Genomic DNA, 16,414 nt, shown 5'->3' with positions numbered 1-16,414 from the left:
CAGGCATCCCAGAAACAAAAACTTTTTAATTCATACGTTATTACTCCTACATAGTCCTACTTTAAAGGGAACAGAAATTACAAATTCAAGCTCAGAATTAGTTAATTCAAATTAGTCTTATAGTTTATCCTTCTTGAGGAAGAAACATTTTTACTGGATTATAAGAGTATTATGAACTGTATGCCAAAAAATTCAATAACCTACATAAAATGGGCAAATTCCTTAAAACACAAATCCTACTAAGATTAATTCATGAAGAAAGAAAAAAATCTGAAGAGACCTAGTAAGGAAATAGTATCAGTAATCAAAAGTCTCCCAACAGGGGCACCTGGGTGGCTCAGTGATTGAGCATCTGCCTTTGGCTCAGGTCGTGATCCTGGGGTCCTGGGATCAAGCCCCTCATCAGGCTCCCTGGAGGGAGCCTGCTTCTCCTCTGCCTACATCTCTGCCTCTCTCTAGATCTTTCATGAATGAATGAATGAATGAATGAATAAATAAATAAGTAAATAAATAAATAAATATATATATATATATATAAATAAATAAATAAATAAATAAATAAAATATTTTTTAAAACCAAAAAGCAGGGATCCCTGGGTGGCTCAACGGTTTGGTGCCTGCCTTTGGCCCAGGGCGTGATCCTCGAGTCCCGGGATCAAGTCCCACATCAGGCTCCTTGCAGGGAGCCTGCTCCTCCTCTGCCTGTGTCTCTCTGCCTCTCTCTCTCTCTCTCTCTCTGTGTCTCCCATGAATAAATAAATAAAATCTATTAAAAAATAAAAACAAAAGCAAAAATCTCCCAACAAAGGAGAGTCCTGGACCTGAGAGTTTCACTGATTAATTCTACCAAACATGTAAAGAACTAACACCAATCCTTCTCAAAGTTTTAAAAAGAATTAAAGAGGGAACACTTCCTAACTCATTCTATGAGGCCAGCATAACCCTGATACCAAAGCCAGACAAAGACATTAAAAGAAAACCAGTACCAAAAAAAAGGGCAAGAAGTAAAAATAGCATTCAGCATCTATTTTGCAGTGAGCCATTATAGAGGCAGTATACATCCTGAGCTGCCATCCTGAGAGTGGCGCTGCTAAGCTCCTTCTCCAAGCACTACACTCAGCATCTTAGCATCGAGCCTCCTTTGAGCTGTGCCTGTGTGCATCTGTGCTTTATCGTGATCTATTTTGTGCATCTGTTAGCAAGAGGTGTTGTAGGTATCAGTAAAACTGTGCTTCATCATGATTTATTTTGTGCATCTGTTAGCAAGAGGTGGTGTAGGTATCAGTAAAACCTAAGAGGTTATTTTTGTGGTCTAGGAATGCTCAAAATATTTTTCAAGTAAATTAATCGTAATTGTTTCTTCATTTTATGCCGTTTCATCTTACAAAGGGTTTCATAGGAATGTTGACCTTTGGACAACAAGAGAAATCTGTGTTACCTATTACAACAAGTAATAACAAGAGGATGTGGAGAAATCAGAACCCTTGTGCAATTGCTGGTGAGATTTTAAAATGGTATAGTCATTACAGAAAATAGTATGGCAGGTCCTCAAAAAGTTAAACATAAAATTACCATATGATTCCAACAATTTTACTCCTAGGTATATATCCAGCAGAAAAGAAAGCAACAATCCAAAAAGATATGTATACAATAATGTCCATAGCAGTATTATCCATAATAGTCAAAGGTAGAAACAACCCAAATGTCCATCAACAGATGAATATTTTTAAGATAGGTTATATACATACAACATGATTTTGCTCAGCCACAAAAGGAAATAAAGGTCTGATATATGCTTCAACATGGATAGATCTTTAAAATATTAAACTGCATGAAGTAAATCAGCCACAAAAGGACAAATACTGTGTGATTCCATTTATATGGAGTATCTAGGATAGGCAAATTCATAGAAACAGTGGAATAGAGCTATCAGGAGATGGGGGAATGAGGAGTTACTGTTTAACAGGTACAGAGTTTCTGCTTGGGACAGTGAAAAAGTTCTGGAAATGAACAATGGAGATGGTTCTGTAACATTCTAAGCGTACTTAATACCAATGAACTACATACTTAAAATGGTTAAAATGATGGGGCGCCTGGGTGGCTCAGTTAAGTGCCTCACTCTTATTTCAGCTCAGGTCATGATCTCAGGGTTGTGACGTCACCCTGGTGTTGGGAATCCACACTCAGAGGGAAGTCTGCTTCTCTTCCTGTCCCTCTGCACCTACCTCTGCTCCTGCAGTGCCTGCACTCTTTCTCTCTCTAAAATGAGTAAGTAGGGCAGCCCAGGTGGCTCAGCCGTTTAGCGTCTGCCTTCAGCCCAGGGGGTGATCCTGGAGACCTGGGATTGAGTCCCACGTCGGGCTCCCTGCATGGAGCCTGCTTCTCTCTCTGCCTGTATCTCTGCCTCTCTCTCTGTCTCTCATGAATAAATAAATAAAATCTTTAAAAAAATAAAAAATAAAATGAATAAGTAAATCTTTTTTTTTTTTTAAGTTTAAAATGAGGGGCAGCCCCAGTGGCTCAGCAGTTTAGCACCGTCTTCAGCATGATTGTGGAGACCCGGGATCGAGTCCCATGTCTGGCTCCCTGCATGGAGCCTGCTTCTCCCCTCTCTCCTCTGTGTCTTTCATGATTAAATAAACAAAATATTTTTTTTAAGTTTAAAATGGTAAATTTTATGTTACATATATTTCGCCATAATAAAAATATTCTTAAACATTTGAGAAGAAAAAAATATTGGAAATTCAAATATAATAATCACATACTAACATGGCATACTAGTATTTTTTTTAATTTTTATTTATTTATGATAGTCACACTATCAGAGAGAGAGAGAGAGGCAGAGACACAAGCAGAGGGAGAAGCTGGCTCCATGCACTGGGAGCCTGACGTGGGATTCGATCCTGGGTCTCCAGGATCGCGCCCTGGGCCAAGGCACTAAACCGCTGCGCCACCCGGGGATCCCGACATACTAGTATTGTGTCCAAACAGAATCCCCCTTTCTCTCTCCCTCCTCCCTCTCCTTCTTCCTTCCTTCTTTCCTTTCTTCCTTAGGTCTTTCCTTCCTTCTCAGGCTCTATATCAAACAACCAAACATCCTGAGGAAGATGGATGCATGAGAAAATTTTAATGAAATTTAATTTTAAAAAGACAAATCATATTACAACAGGGGCCAGCAGAATGAGGTAATCTAGAGCAGGAATTATAAACAACCAGCAGGCAGAACCAAAGACCCAGAAGGTACTTGTATCTTCAGCAAAAGGGAAAATGAAGAACAAAAATAAATGCGCAAGCCCCAAATTATAAATCATTCAGTTCTGTAACAAGTCCTTGTAACTATCTTAAAGGATAAAATGAGTTAAATAATTCAAGCAGGGCCAGTTTCACTGAATTGCTAGGCAAAGAAACAAAGCAACATAGCCTGGATTCCAGGTCAGCAAAGGTTGGGGATCGCATCTTACACCATCTCAAAAGTACAGCCTACCACTCCAGCTTCCCAACGCTGCAGACATCATTTGTGGGAAATCAATTTAAAACTCTAACGGTCCTCAATAAATAGTAAGTCCAGATTTCCCAACCTAGTATCTCCTAAAGAACAAGCCAGTTATATGCATACTCTTCTGATGATTATTGCCCAACAACTTCACATCCCCAAGAAAAAGGTTATGGGCCAAAGAAAAATGTTTGCATTCTTTAGCCTTTTACTTGATTCAACAAGGATGATCTATACATCAAGCCTGGAAGACATCAGGATAGACCTAACTTATTAATGATTCTTTTAAAAAAAAATCATAATGCCACTGTTATGATTATAACTGGCAGAAATGGTCTCCTAAGATGCATTCCAGCTCTAATTAAAACAGGGCTGTCCCAGAGCTCCCACTTAATTTTAATTTATATTAAAATAACTCAGAAGAGCTATTCAATATATTGAATGACCGCCTTAAATCTACATGGTTAAATGTTAGCATCTTCCCTTTCCATAAGCCACAAGTTTTGAGATGGAATGCGCTAGGGAGAGAGGTGGCATCCAAATTACCAACATGAGGGGCATTTTTTCAGGACACCAAAGAAACTGTTTTCTAAAAGGAAATTATGCTGTACTTAATCAAGCTATTTAAAAGATGGTGTGCTAAAAGATTCTGCCCAGCAATAACCATATTTGTGGAACTAATCGAAACTGTAAGAACATCTATCTGGAAACTGATTTTAATCAATGTTGAAGAGAGCTGAACTCCCACAGCTTTTCACTTAATTATACCTATGATTTGAAAGCTGAAAGAGATTCCAAATATTCCCACAGCTCTTCTACTTCAAAGTACTCTTCAAAGTACTTTAAGCAGAAGCAATACCACGTTTCACTCCACTCACTCAGCTTTACTTTCTTTAAAGCACCTATGACATTCTAGGATCATCACCTCCATAGCAAGGGGCCCCGTGTGTTTGCTCCTGTATTAAAGCATCAACAACAGCACTGGGCAAGGACCACGCCCCTGGTAACTACTGTATCTGTTTACGGACTGATTGGGTCATTCTTGCCCCATACCCTTTTATTTTATACATAAGACTATTTGAGGCCCAGAGAAGTAAAGTGACTTGCACAAGGTCACCAGGCTAATTAGAGGGAAAGGTGCCCTTAGAACCAGGCCTCTTAAATCCCAGTCATCCTTCCAAAGTCAATGCGATTATGTCAATCGCTGCTTTTGGTAGTTCTCCATTGCCTAAAAAAAGTCAGTACTCCTTACCTTTTTCAAATTTCTCCAAACTTTGCCTGACCCACTTTTTCTAGTCCTGCCTCTCCCACTGTTTTCTCTGCCAGATGTTCTTGCCACCTCAATATACCATGGCTTTCATGCTTACCTTTCCACCCCCTCTCCATCTGTCAAAATTCTCCCCATCTTTCCAGACTCAGCTCAAATATCACTTCCTCTGTAAGCTACCTCATCTTTCTTTATTCTATCCTTCTTCACCAGAATAATCACTCCTTCTGAGTTCCCATAGCATTCTGATCTATTATATCACACTTTACAGCTTGCCTTGTGTTTCTTCTTCACTAGACTGTCAGTTCTTCATTTTTATATTCACTAGCAATTCTACACTGCCTGATATAAACAGCTGGATCGGGGGGGAAAGGAAGGAATACAGGGAAGTATGCTACCCTTCCATGCTCAATATGACTCCCAATGCAACAATACCCATCCGGCACCCCAACTGGCTGTCCCAATGACAAAGAAAAAAAATAGATGTCAAAAATTAGAGGTGAGGGATGTCTGGGTGGCTCACTGGTTGACCGCCTGTCTTTGGCCCAGGACATGATCCTGAAGTCACGGGATCAAGTCCCACATCGGGCTCCCTGCATGGAGCCTGCTTCTCCCTCTGCCTGTGTCTCTGCCTATCTCTCTCTCTGTGTGTCTCTCATGAATAAATAAAATCTTTTTTAAAATAATAGTAAAATAAAAATTAGAGGGGACATTAAACATGACAGCATGTGAAATCAGCTGGTGAAAAGAATATAAATTAAAATGCATTTGTTCTGCCCCAATGTAAAAATGCTACATTCTTAAGTTAGACTCTAAGACAAAGTCATTAATATTTTTACATTCAAGTAATCTGCACTCCCCCAACCTTTGTTCTTTTCATGTTTTACCCATGGTGCCCAGCATATTATGTGTACTCAATATACATCTGCCGCCATAAGATAAAGTGGGTTTCCGATGACTCAGGCTAGATGGGATGTGGATGGTCACCGTACTAGTGAAAATTAATAAAAGGATACCTCATTTAGAGGGAAGTCATGAGACCAGCAGGGGGAGCTCTCACACCCAGCACTCATTCAACTTCAGACCCAAGGGGAGGGGGATGCCGCAGGTGGATACCATTTTTGCAATCGCAGCAGTCCAGCCAGTGAGAGGCAGTCACAGTTCAGGCAAGGAGGAGCCACTCTACTTCCAACCCCCAGTTTATTCCAATGGACTTTTACTTAGTTTATGACAGCCCTCCAATGCCCCCCTTTTCCCTATAAAAGAGCAGTCCTCTCCTTTGTTCTCCAGTCTTGTCTATGGGTCTGCCATAGCTTCCATGTCCCAGATTGCAATTCTCTATTCCCAAATAAGCACATCTTTTGCTGGTAAATAACTGGCAGTTTTATTTTTAAGGTTAACATACTTTTCATTAAACTTCATACCACAGGGCACTGTTACTTATTTTGGCCTACTCAATGGTAACCATTAAGAGATTGCTATCTTGCTTTCTCCATACCCAGAATCAACTAGGTTTTTATTACAGACAAAAAACATAGAAAAATAGTAATCAGGAAATATTTTTATTAGCCAATCTTCTGGAAGTAATCACATATCTTCTTTCACCTCCATACCACTCCTACTTAAAAAGATAAATTCCTGGAGCATCTGGGTGGCTCAGCTGGGTAAGCATATGCCCTCAGCTCAGGTCATGATCCTGGGGTCCTGGGATCAAACTCCACATCAGGCTTCCTGCTCAGATAGGAGCCTGCTTTTCCCCCTCCCTCTCCCCATCTCGTGTTCTCCCTCTCAAATAAATAAAATGGTTAAAAAAAAAAAAAAAAAAAAAAGAGGGGATCCCTGGGTGGCGCAGCAGTTTAGCACCTGCCTTTGGCCCAGGGCGCGATCCTGGAGACCCGGGATCGAATCCCACATCGGGCTCCCGGTGCATGGAGCCTGCTTCTCCCTCTGCCTATGTCTCTGCCTCTCTCTCTCTCTCTCTCTCTCTCTGTGACTATCATAAATAAATAAAAATTTAAAAAAAAAGATAAATTCCTGCACATTTCTAGCCAGCATGGATGATGAGATTAATTGAAGTGTTAGAGGCTGCCTCACAAAGTCATTGTTCACTAGTGGTCATTAGGTCACTGATAACAAACTGATAGTGTCTTAGAACTGTATGGGCCAAAAAGAAAGACCAGATCTGAAGGTGCATAAAGTGAACATCTTTAAGATATTAATTTGAGCTGCCCATGCTGATTGAGAAAACTAAAATCTCAACTAGAAATAATAAAGGCAACAAATTTGGTCCTAAGGTTTTCTTCCTTTTTACCATCGCCAACTAAAGACCATTATGTTCACAAAACTGACAGAAAACCCACATTCTGGGGCCACGGCTTTGTACCAGTCAACTCCGGCTATTTCTTTCTCAGCTGCAACATCAGGAGCATTCATGATTAAGAGAGAATAATAGCTCATGTATCCTTCTTCAGAACATAGACTAAGTAAGCAAGGTCTCTTCACTTTAGCTCTTTTCCTTCCAGAAGAGATACAGCCTGAAAATCTTGCTGTTTTGTCCATTAAGGTTCATTCAAAACTATACAAAATTTTTGTAATAAGAAATACATATTAAAGTACCTCTTTAATGAGCACCACCTTATTTACCACCCAAGTTACAACTGTTAATGTCTAATATCTTAATGTGTTTTTCTCAGAAGTAAATAAAGCTGTAAGGCCTCTGACCCAGATAGGAAGCTAAAACTGAATCTAAACATCTACACTGGGATTCTGGGTGGCTCAGTGGTTGAGCACCCACCTTTGGCTCAGGTTGTGATCCCAGGACCCTGGGACTGAGTCCCACATCAGGCTCCCTCCCATAAGGAGCCCGCTTCTCCCTCTGCCTATGTCTCTGCCTCTCTCTGTGTGTCTCTCATGAAAAAAATCTTTTTAAAAAAGTGAAAGAAATAGGGCAGCCCAGGTGGCTCAGCAGTTTAGCGCCACCTTCAGCCCAGGGCCTGATCCTGGAGACCCGGGATCGAGTCCCACGTCAGGCTTCCTGCATGGAGCCTGCTTCTGCCTCTGCCTGTGTCTCTGCCCCTCTTTCTCTTTCCTTCTCTGTGTCTCTCATGGATAAATAAAATCTTTAAGAAAAAAAAATGAGAGAAAAAACATCAACATTATAAACAAACTCTCCTCCTACACATGTGCATGTTCACATACACACACAAATTGGCTTCACACTAATATACAATGACTCAAACACACAGATCTTGCAACTTAATCATAATTGCCATGCACTAAATGGTCCTCTAATTGTTCAAAGAGTTCCATCTTCCAGGGCACCGAACCTATTAGCAAGAAGAGATTACAGGCAACGGAAAGAACTCAGCTCAGTTACTTAACCTCTGAACTTTAGCCTTCTCATCTGTAAATGAGGGGCTGGTTTAGAATACGGCTGCCCAGAGAATGCAAGCCACAAATGTGAGCTGTATATATAGTTTTAAATTTTCTAGTAGGCACATTTTAAAAAGTAAAAAGAAACAGGTAAAATTAATTTTAATAATGTTTTTATTCAACCTAACATAGCTAAAATATTATTTCAACATAGTCTATTTTGAAATTATTAATAAAGTATTTTAGGGATCCCTGGGTGGCGCAGCGGTTTGGCGCCTGCCTTTGGCCCAGGGCGTGATCCTGGAGACCCGGGATCGAATCCCACATCAGGCTCCCGGTGCATGGAGCCTGCTTCTCCCTCTGCCTGTGTCTCTGCCTCTCTCTCTCTCTCTCTCTCTCTGTGACTATCATAAATAAATTTAAAAAAATTAAAAAAAAAAAAAATAAATAAAGTATTTTAGATTCTTTTTTCATACCAAGTATTTGAAACCTACACCACATCTCCATTTGGACAAGCCACATTTCAAATATTCAAGAGCCACATGGACCACATGAGATTGCACAATCTAATGATCTTTGGCATTTCTCTCATTACTATAGGTAATTTTAATAAAGGGAAGAAGAGATGCGTACATCACAAAAGACTTAGAAAAATTGTAAGTGTTCTCCTGTTAAACTCAGTGAAGTTGGATCTGTAAGCAACAGAGTAGGTGGTTTAATTTACTACTTGTAGACTTACCCTGTTCTCACTACCATAGCCATCATCCTATAAACCTAAAGGGAGGTTAAGAACATTCAGGACAGGGGGATCCCTGGGTGGCTCAGCGGTTTAGCGCCTGCCTTTGGCCCAGGGCGTGATCCTGGAGTCCCGGGATCGAGTCCCACGTCGGGATCCTTGCATGGAGCCTGCTTCTCCCTCTGCCTGTGTCTCTGCCTCTCTCTCTCTCTGTGTCTCTTGTAAATAAATAAATAAAATCTTAAAAAAAAAAAAAAAACATTCAGGACAGTGTATAACTGCTTAATGAATGAGACTTCTAGAAAATCTAGTTCTAACTAGGAAAAAAAAAAATTGTTAAAATGAGACTTCAACAGAAATGGCAAAGAAAAAAATCAACAACCATGTTATCTTCCAGATATTAAGATAATGCTATGACACACAATTTGCACACGCTTTGGGATTGTTTCTCTAATTACTCAATATCCACTGTTCTAGAAAGAGTCATGCTGCTCTTCTCACACTGTCTTGTTTATTAGTCCCTTTGTGATCAATGATCTGCCTTCACCAGATGGCTAGTCTGGGTTAAGAGTACAATATGAGATCAGAGAACAAAGCAAAGCTAACTGGCCTTCCCAAGAATTGAACCTGTGACCCTGACCTCATTAACTCTAGAAAACAGTTAACCCATCACAAACATGCCTGGGCAGCTGCATCATTAATAGTGCCAAGAAAGTCCACTGTGTCTGTCACAATACCCTGGTAGAGAAAAAGTCACTCTACATTTATTAAGAACTTTTCAAAATGAAGAAAATCCTGCATGCAACCTTTAAAGCAATCTGGAATTCACCAGCAGTGTCTTACTAGCTCTGCTCGATCAGTCACAAGCTTCCCTAAGAACATTAGACCTCCACCTAAGCCCACAAATGGCTTTGTCAAGGGGGTTCAGTGTACTGATGTTGACTCTTCCAAAAACAGTGATCATAGGACCATGGCCTTTCCCTTCTCTGTCTCCTTTGTGAGGAAACCATGGGTTAACAATTATAAACCATGGGTTAACAAGAATCTTCACAGATTATATACTGAATCCAGCTTATCTCAGATTGAAATAATCACCAAATTTCTCTATTGCATCCCCTCCCTGACTGTTCCCCTTGTCCCACAGTGCCAGCCAATCCCTCCCCAGGGAGGCCAGTGGACCTCTGGGTAGATTGTTCTTACCTCCTCTGGTAAAAAACCAACACCTTTCTAGTAAATTGTCCTTCTTGTTACTGGGAATAATTCCTCTTAGCAGCTACTACCTGTTTTACATTCTAACAACCTGTCTCTAATGAGCTGAGTACTCACTTCTGATTTAAATATTTCCCAAAGTGTTTCAGGGCTGCAGTTTCTGTATCTTTGCCTCAAACTCCTAATATTTAATGTAGCACAAGTTTTAGAAGCAAGTTTATTGAAATTTCCCCGTAAGCCTTAAAGTACACTTTTGAAAAACTCTACAAACATCTGAAAGAGCTGGTGAAGATTTTAAAATCTGATTGAAAATATTCCTGCTTTTAATTTTCACATTTCAAATGGAATCACCTTTTCATATGCAAACTTATTACAATATAAAAGTTATTCCACATGGTTGGGCTATTTAGCTTCTTAACTGTTTCTGATAACATGTAACTATAAGACATTCAACATCTCAAAGGTTTTTACTGTTTTTTAATTTTCTCAAAGTTATGTAAGAATTTTTTCAATTTATAGATTAAGAGTTTATAGTCTTGCACTTCTCATATCTGTGGAAATCATACATAAATGTAAATCTACGATATGCATATGTATCTGCCTCAAAGCCACTAGTATAACATCTAAATTGATTGTGCTCTTATCTCTAAGAATTTTCACATTGAGAATAGTACTATCCATATGTTGTACACCATATGATATACGTGTTATATCAATTATACTTTAAGAAAAAAATAATAGTACAAAATGTAATGGTAACCAGGTTTAGTATTCAAATTACAACAACTATTCAATAGCTGGAATGTTTCTTGATGCTCACACAAACTATACCACTTCACTAAGGGTCGAGTATTAAACAAAAGAAGTTAATAAATTAAGCATTAGATCTAAGCTTACTAAATGTACACAAATTTCATTAGCGGCAAAACAATTTTTTGAGGGCTAACCTAAGATGAAATCTGATATAAAACAATAAATTCACTTTTATCTAATCTTAACAGAAAATGAAGACTGATGAAGAGAAACATATGGATTTTCAAACCACATAAATAAACCATGAAACTGCTGTTCTTTGTCTAATATATCATGACAAACTGACTTTAAAATTATCAAATCTGAAAAGACTAACCCTAATTCAACAAATAAAGTGTTTAAACATACAGTTAATAGTTTAAAGCTCCATGCACAGAGACACTATAATGTAAAAACAGGAGCATATTTGTATATATTTAAGCACCTAATAATCATTTATTAAGAGACACTCCTGTATGTCGACAGTAATAGGCAAACCAAATACTGCAAGAGTCTGAATTTTAAGATGTAAATGTGAAACAGTGAAATCTGCTTTTCCACACTGTCATTTAAAATCATCTATTGTAAATTCTAAGTACTATTTATAAAATATATTCCCTCAAAACATTCCTTAATTCTTTCTGACAATATTTTTAGAAGAGAAAAATTCCCAAAAATCAGAAAAATTAAAATTGAAATACTGCTAAAAAATAAGAAACACTGGGGATCCCTGGGTGGCTCAGCGGTTTAGCGCCTGCCTCTGGCCCAGGGCGCAATCCTGGAGTCCCGGGATCGAGTCCCACGTCGGGCTGCCAGTATGGAGCCTGCTTCTCCCTCTGCCTGTGTCTCTCTGCCTCTCTCTCTCTCGAAGTCTATCATGAATAAATAAATAAAATCTTTAAAAAAGAAATTAAGAAACACTTGCAAAGAACTGAAATACAAAAAAAAATGTTTTTTTAATTTTTTTAAATAGGGCAGTTAGTTGTACTTCCTTACAAGTACCTTACAAAATAAATATTTTTACTGCCTGATGATTTTGAGACAAACCAATATACTATAAAATACTCTTTGCAGCTCTTAAGTCTTCATTTTGTGCCTTAACAAAAGCTGGCATTCATTTGTAATGAAGTCTTTTTATGGTTACACAGCTATTTCATCTCTCTTTTGAAGACATATTAAGCCTCTGGGTGCTCAATAAAACTGACCAATTAATTGACTCTATCGTAAAAACCTGATAAGCTATTCCAAAATATTTACATCAAAGAATGGCCAAGTCAAAATGAAGTACTAGTCTACCCAATATGCTTTCCTACTTTAAGTAGAAAATTTTCTTCAGGTGGGTCCTTTCAAAGGAAACTACAAAGATGTACCTCAAGAGGTAAATTCTTGATACAACAAAAAGAATTTACACAAAAAGAATGATACATCTACAGCAATCACCTGTGACAGAACATAGGAACAGAGTGTGGGGGGGGGGAGACAGCAGAGAACTCTGGGGTCAAACAGAACTCAGTATGAATTCTTGCTTCATCTCTACTAACTTTATGACCTTGGGCAAGTTAATAAAACCTCTCTGAGTCTTAATCTCAATTATCAAATGGAAACACAGGGCCAAATTACAGGCTGTCGTGAGCACTAAATTAGATAACATACATAAATAGGCTGCTTAGCACACTACCTAGATCATGATATTCAATAAACGGCTGTAATTACTACAAAATATTTAAGAATCCATTTTCAGTGTGATTTAATATTCATTCCAAATGATATAAATGGTTAAAAGGAAAAATATAAAGATTCAATAGCAGATTTTTCTTTCATTTAACCTGATCATCCCTTACATTAGTGCTTTTCAAACTTCAGGTTCTAACCATTAATGAATCTGAGATTCTTAACCAGCATTTTTAAATAAGATAGAAATATAAGAATGCATTCCACATAGGAAGCCTAAGCATTGATTTATGAATTTTTTTAACGTATTTGTAATGTGTCTGTATACTGACTGGCAATATAAAATTCACCTCTTACTGGGCAAAAAAACTAAAAGCCACTGTTTTAAAGGCGCCTGGGTGGCTCAGTCAGTTGTGCATCGAACTCTTGATTTCAGCTGGGGTCATGATCTCGAGGTCATGAGACTGAGCCCTGACTGGGAGTCTACGCTTGGCAGAGTCTGCTTGAGATTCTTTCCCTCTCCTTCTCCTTCCCCCTCTGCTCCTTCCCTTGACCCCTAGCACACCTGCACACGCTCTCTCGCTCTCACTCTCTCAAATAAATAACATCTTTTTAAAATAACTAAAGTCACTACTTTACAGTATAATAATGATAATTAGTTGACAGTGAATGCTTAGTTTTTGCAAGACATTGTGCTATGCACATGATTTCGTTTGATACTTCCCCAAACCCTATAAGATAGGTACTATTATTTCCACCATTCTACAGATGAGGAAACTGAGACTTGAAGATATCTAGTCACTTGCCAAAGATGCAGTGCTAGTTCAAATTTAGTCACCTGACTCTAGAACTTGCACATTTAACCACTTCAGCAATTACTAGGTTGTTAAAATAGAAGTTTTCCTTATATAAAAGTTATTTAAAAGTTAGAATTTTTTTTTTTTAATTCATGAGAGACACAGAAAGAAAGAGAGAGAGACAGAGACACAGGCAGAGAGAGAAGCAGGCTCCATGCAGGGAGCCCAATGTGGGACTCGATCTTGGGACTCCAGGATCACGCCCTGAACCGAAGGCAGGTGTTCAACCACTAAGCCACCCAGGCGTCCCCAAAGTTAGACTTTTTCATGAAGCCTATTTTGAGAGTGATTTTCTAGAGTATAGTATGTCTTGAAAAAGACAGTGTGATTCAGAGGTGAAAACACTAGGTATGAGATCCAGCCTCTGTCCCTGGCATTGTTGCTTCAGTGGCAAGGAGTTGGCAAGTCATTTAATCTCACTGTGTCTGGATTTCCTCACCTACAAAACAAGAATGATAATATCTGGCCTGCCTTCTCAGAGGCCATTATGAGAAAGTATATGTATACACAACAAGTGAAATGCTTTATTGTGCAACCCAGTTATATGAGAGTGATCATTAATACCACCCAATGGGCCCTGTTCTTCATAGAAACATATATCAAAAAATGATCAAAAAAGGAAGCTCACCAGGCTTTTATAAACTATCTGTGGAAACATTTTGCACAGTTTTGACACACAGTAGGCCTTCAGCAACTCTTCATTAAACCAAAAAAAGAAAGCCAATTCAATCTGTATGCATGTTTTATCCATCTGTATTCTATTTTCCATTAATTTATTCTTTCCATAACTATTTATTGAACACCTACCATAAGCCAAATTAGAAATGTACACTACAGAAAAATACTATAAACTATCCCTTGCCTGGAGAACTTCATATTAATTTCAATTAATTTTTGTAAGCCACAAGTTCATCCAGCAAAAATAGCTTACATTTACTATAGTGCTTTACAGTTTAGAAAAAACTACGTGGTAGCTTTTGTTTCCTGCACCAAATGCCTAAGTATGGTGAGTAGATATTACTATTTTCTTGACTCCAATTTTAGTGCTAAGTACTAAGCCTTTGGCGTGAAAGTTCCTCGATGTCAGAGGTGACTGTAAAAATAAGGTTTTGAAGAAAACACATTTTAATATTGGAAATGGGCAATCTAGTAGCATGATTTTTTTTTCCCCTTCCCATTTCTGAGTTGAAGTAATCTACAGCGCAACCCTATCACCTACATAAGATGCATTTTCCAAAATGTTCTTTTAGAAAACTTGCCTTTGAAATTTCTTCTCTTACAGGCAATTTTCTGTTGAATATTTTGAACTAGGATTCAGGTTTCTTATAAAGGAGGCGGTGGCGAAGGTGTATTTCCTTTGTTGACGTTTTAAAAAGGACTCAAAATTGATTGTTGTATTCGGATTCCTGAGTCGCATACAACACCAAGTAACTGTTGGCCATTTTAAATATAATGCAACGACTAAGATAGGTGATTCTGACAAAGGTGAATATAGATGTACTGGCAACTTGGTGACTTGAAATCTTGCTTCGCGGTATTTACTAAGGACCCTTTACTAAAATTGCCTTATCCTTTGTATTCTAACCACTCCCTCTCCATCCCCACCACCCCCAACATACTCACACTCCCTCACCTACCCCAGATCAGTTTCCGGGCCATTATCCCCTAAAACCGTCTTAAAATTTCACAACACATGGTCGTAGTCACCAGGTGCCCCCCTCCACCTTGTCCCCCTCCACCTACTGAGTCAACGCGCCCTTTCTCAAAAACACGTTCTTTCTCAAAAAATCCAGAATTCACAAAATTACCACGATGCTTTTTTTTTTTTTTTTTTTTTTTCTGAGAACGACAAACACGAAACGTAAACGTCCGCCCTTGGGTTTGCCGATAACCACGAACATAAAAGCCATACCCCACCTACCGTATCCGTGGGGTCGGGAGGTCCAATCTCACCCCGGCAGACCTCGGCGAGGAAGGACGGTCACAGGACCGGGGAAAGCATCGCCAGGAGCGCCTGAGGGGAGATAAGCGGAGCGCGTTTCACAGCCCTGGCGGCGGCGGAGTGCGGCCCCCCGCCCCGGCCGCAGCCCTCAAACAGGGAGAACCTTTGTCTTGCCTCGGCCATCAAAGTGGTGGCTCATCAGAACCGGGGCGACCGGAGTTTGTGCGAAATGGCTTGGCGGAGGTTAAACAAAGCCCGGCAGCTCCGGCGGGGGAGAGGGCTGCGCGCCGTCGGCGTCCGAGACCCCAGACGGCGAGGTGTCGCGCTGCCCCGGCCGCAGCGGGGACCCCCGGACCCCCGGACCCCCGGACCCCCGGCCCCCGGGTCAGGGCGCCCGGCGCGGGGCGGGCAGCGGGCGTTACCAGCTCCCGCGCTCTCCGCGAGTTCCCGGGGCGCAGCCCGCCCGCAGGCTCGGCCGCCCGGGCTCCCTGCGCCGGCCCCTCAGGCAGGGCCCGCCCCGCAGTCCGCGGAGCCCGCACGCCCCAGGGCGCGGCGCCGACGAGGAGGCGGGAGGGGGTCGCGAGGGCAGCGGGGAAGCCCGCGCGCTGCCCCCATTGTGTGGCTGCGGCCGCGGGGCCGACGGGGCGCTCACCTGAGTCCCCCGCGGCCACAGCGACCGGACGGCGACCGGCGGCCCCGCGCGCGCGGCGGGCGGACGCGACCCCGCCGGCGGCTCGGCAGCGGCAGCCCCCGCAGCAGCCCCGGCAGCGCACCCGCCCCTCAGGCGGCCGCGGCCTCCATTGCTCTCCCCGCCGCCGCCGCCGCGCGGCACTGCGCGCCCGGCCCCGCGCGCCGTGGTCACGTGCTCCGCCGGCGCCTCAGGCGCTCGGACCCGCGCCGCCGCCCCGCCCGCCTCCGCCTCCGCCCCCGACCCAGACCCCGGGCCCGGGCCGCGGGGAAGCGCGCGTCCGACGGCTCCCGCCCCGCACCGGCGGCGGCTGCGCTGGGCGCTGGGTCTGCCGCCGCGGGGGGTCCCGCCGGTCGTCGCCCGCAGCACGCGAAGCCGGCGCCACAG

The 16,414-nt window shown here is 41.4% G+C and overlaps 1 protein-coding gene across 19 annotated transcripts in view; it reads right to left on the bottom strand.

Moving 5' to 3' along the window:
- Positions 1-16,108, bottom strand: part of CRACD (capping protein inhibiting regulator of actin dynamics) — a 279,581-nt gene extending 263,473 nt beyond the window's left edge. For 10 of the 19 annotated variants that reach the window (XM_077848108.1, XM_077848093.1, XM_077848087.1 and 7 more), the window contains exons 1-2: positions 15,514-15,706; positions 15,319-15,411 (exon numbers count right to left, since the gene is read on the bottom strand). The gene's annotated coding sequence lies outside the window, so the exon portion shown is untranslated. Of the gene's footprint in view, positions 1-15,318; positions 15,412-15,513; positions 15,707-15,991 lie in introns of those variants that run through there. The other 9 variants (XM_077848089.1, XM_077848084.1, XM_077848097.1 and 6 more) reach the window with 5 other exon arrangements.
- Between the last annotated feature and the right edge of the window lie 306 nt (positions 16,109-16,414).

The sequence above is a fragment of the Canis aureus genome, chromosome 14 (genome assembly GCF_053574225.1).
Source record: "Canis aureus isolate CA01 chromosome 14, VMU_Caureus_v.1.0, whole genome shotgun sequence".
Taxonomy (NCBI): domain Eukaryota; kingdom Metazoa; phylum Chordata; class Mammalia; order Carnivora; family Canidae; genus Canis; species Canis aureus.
Note: the sequence above shows the minus strand (reverse complement) of the source record. Positions and strands in the feature narration are given on the sequence as shown.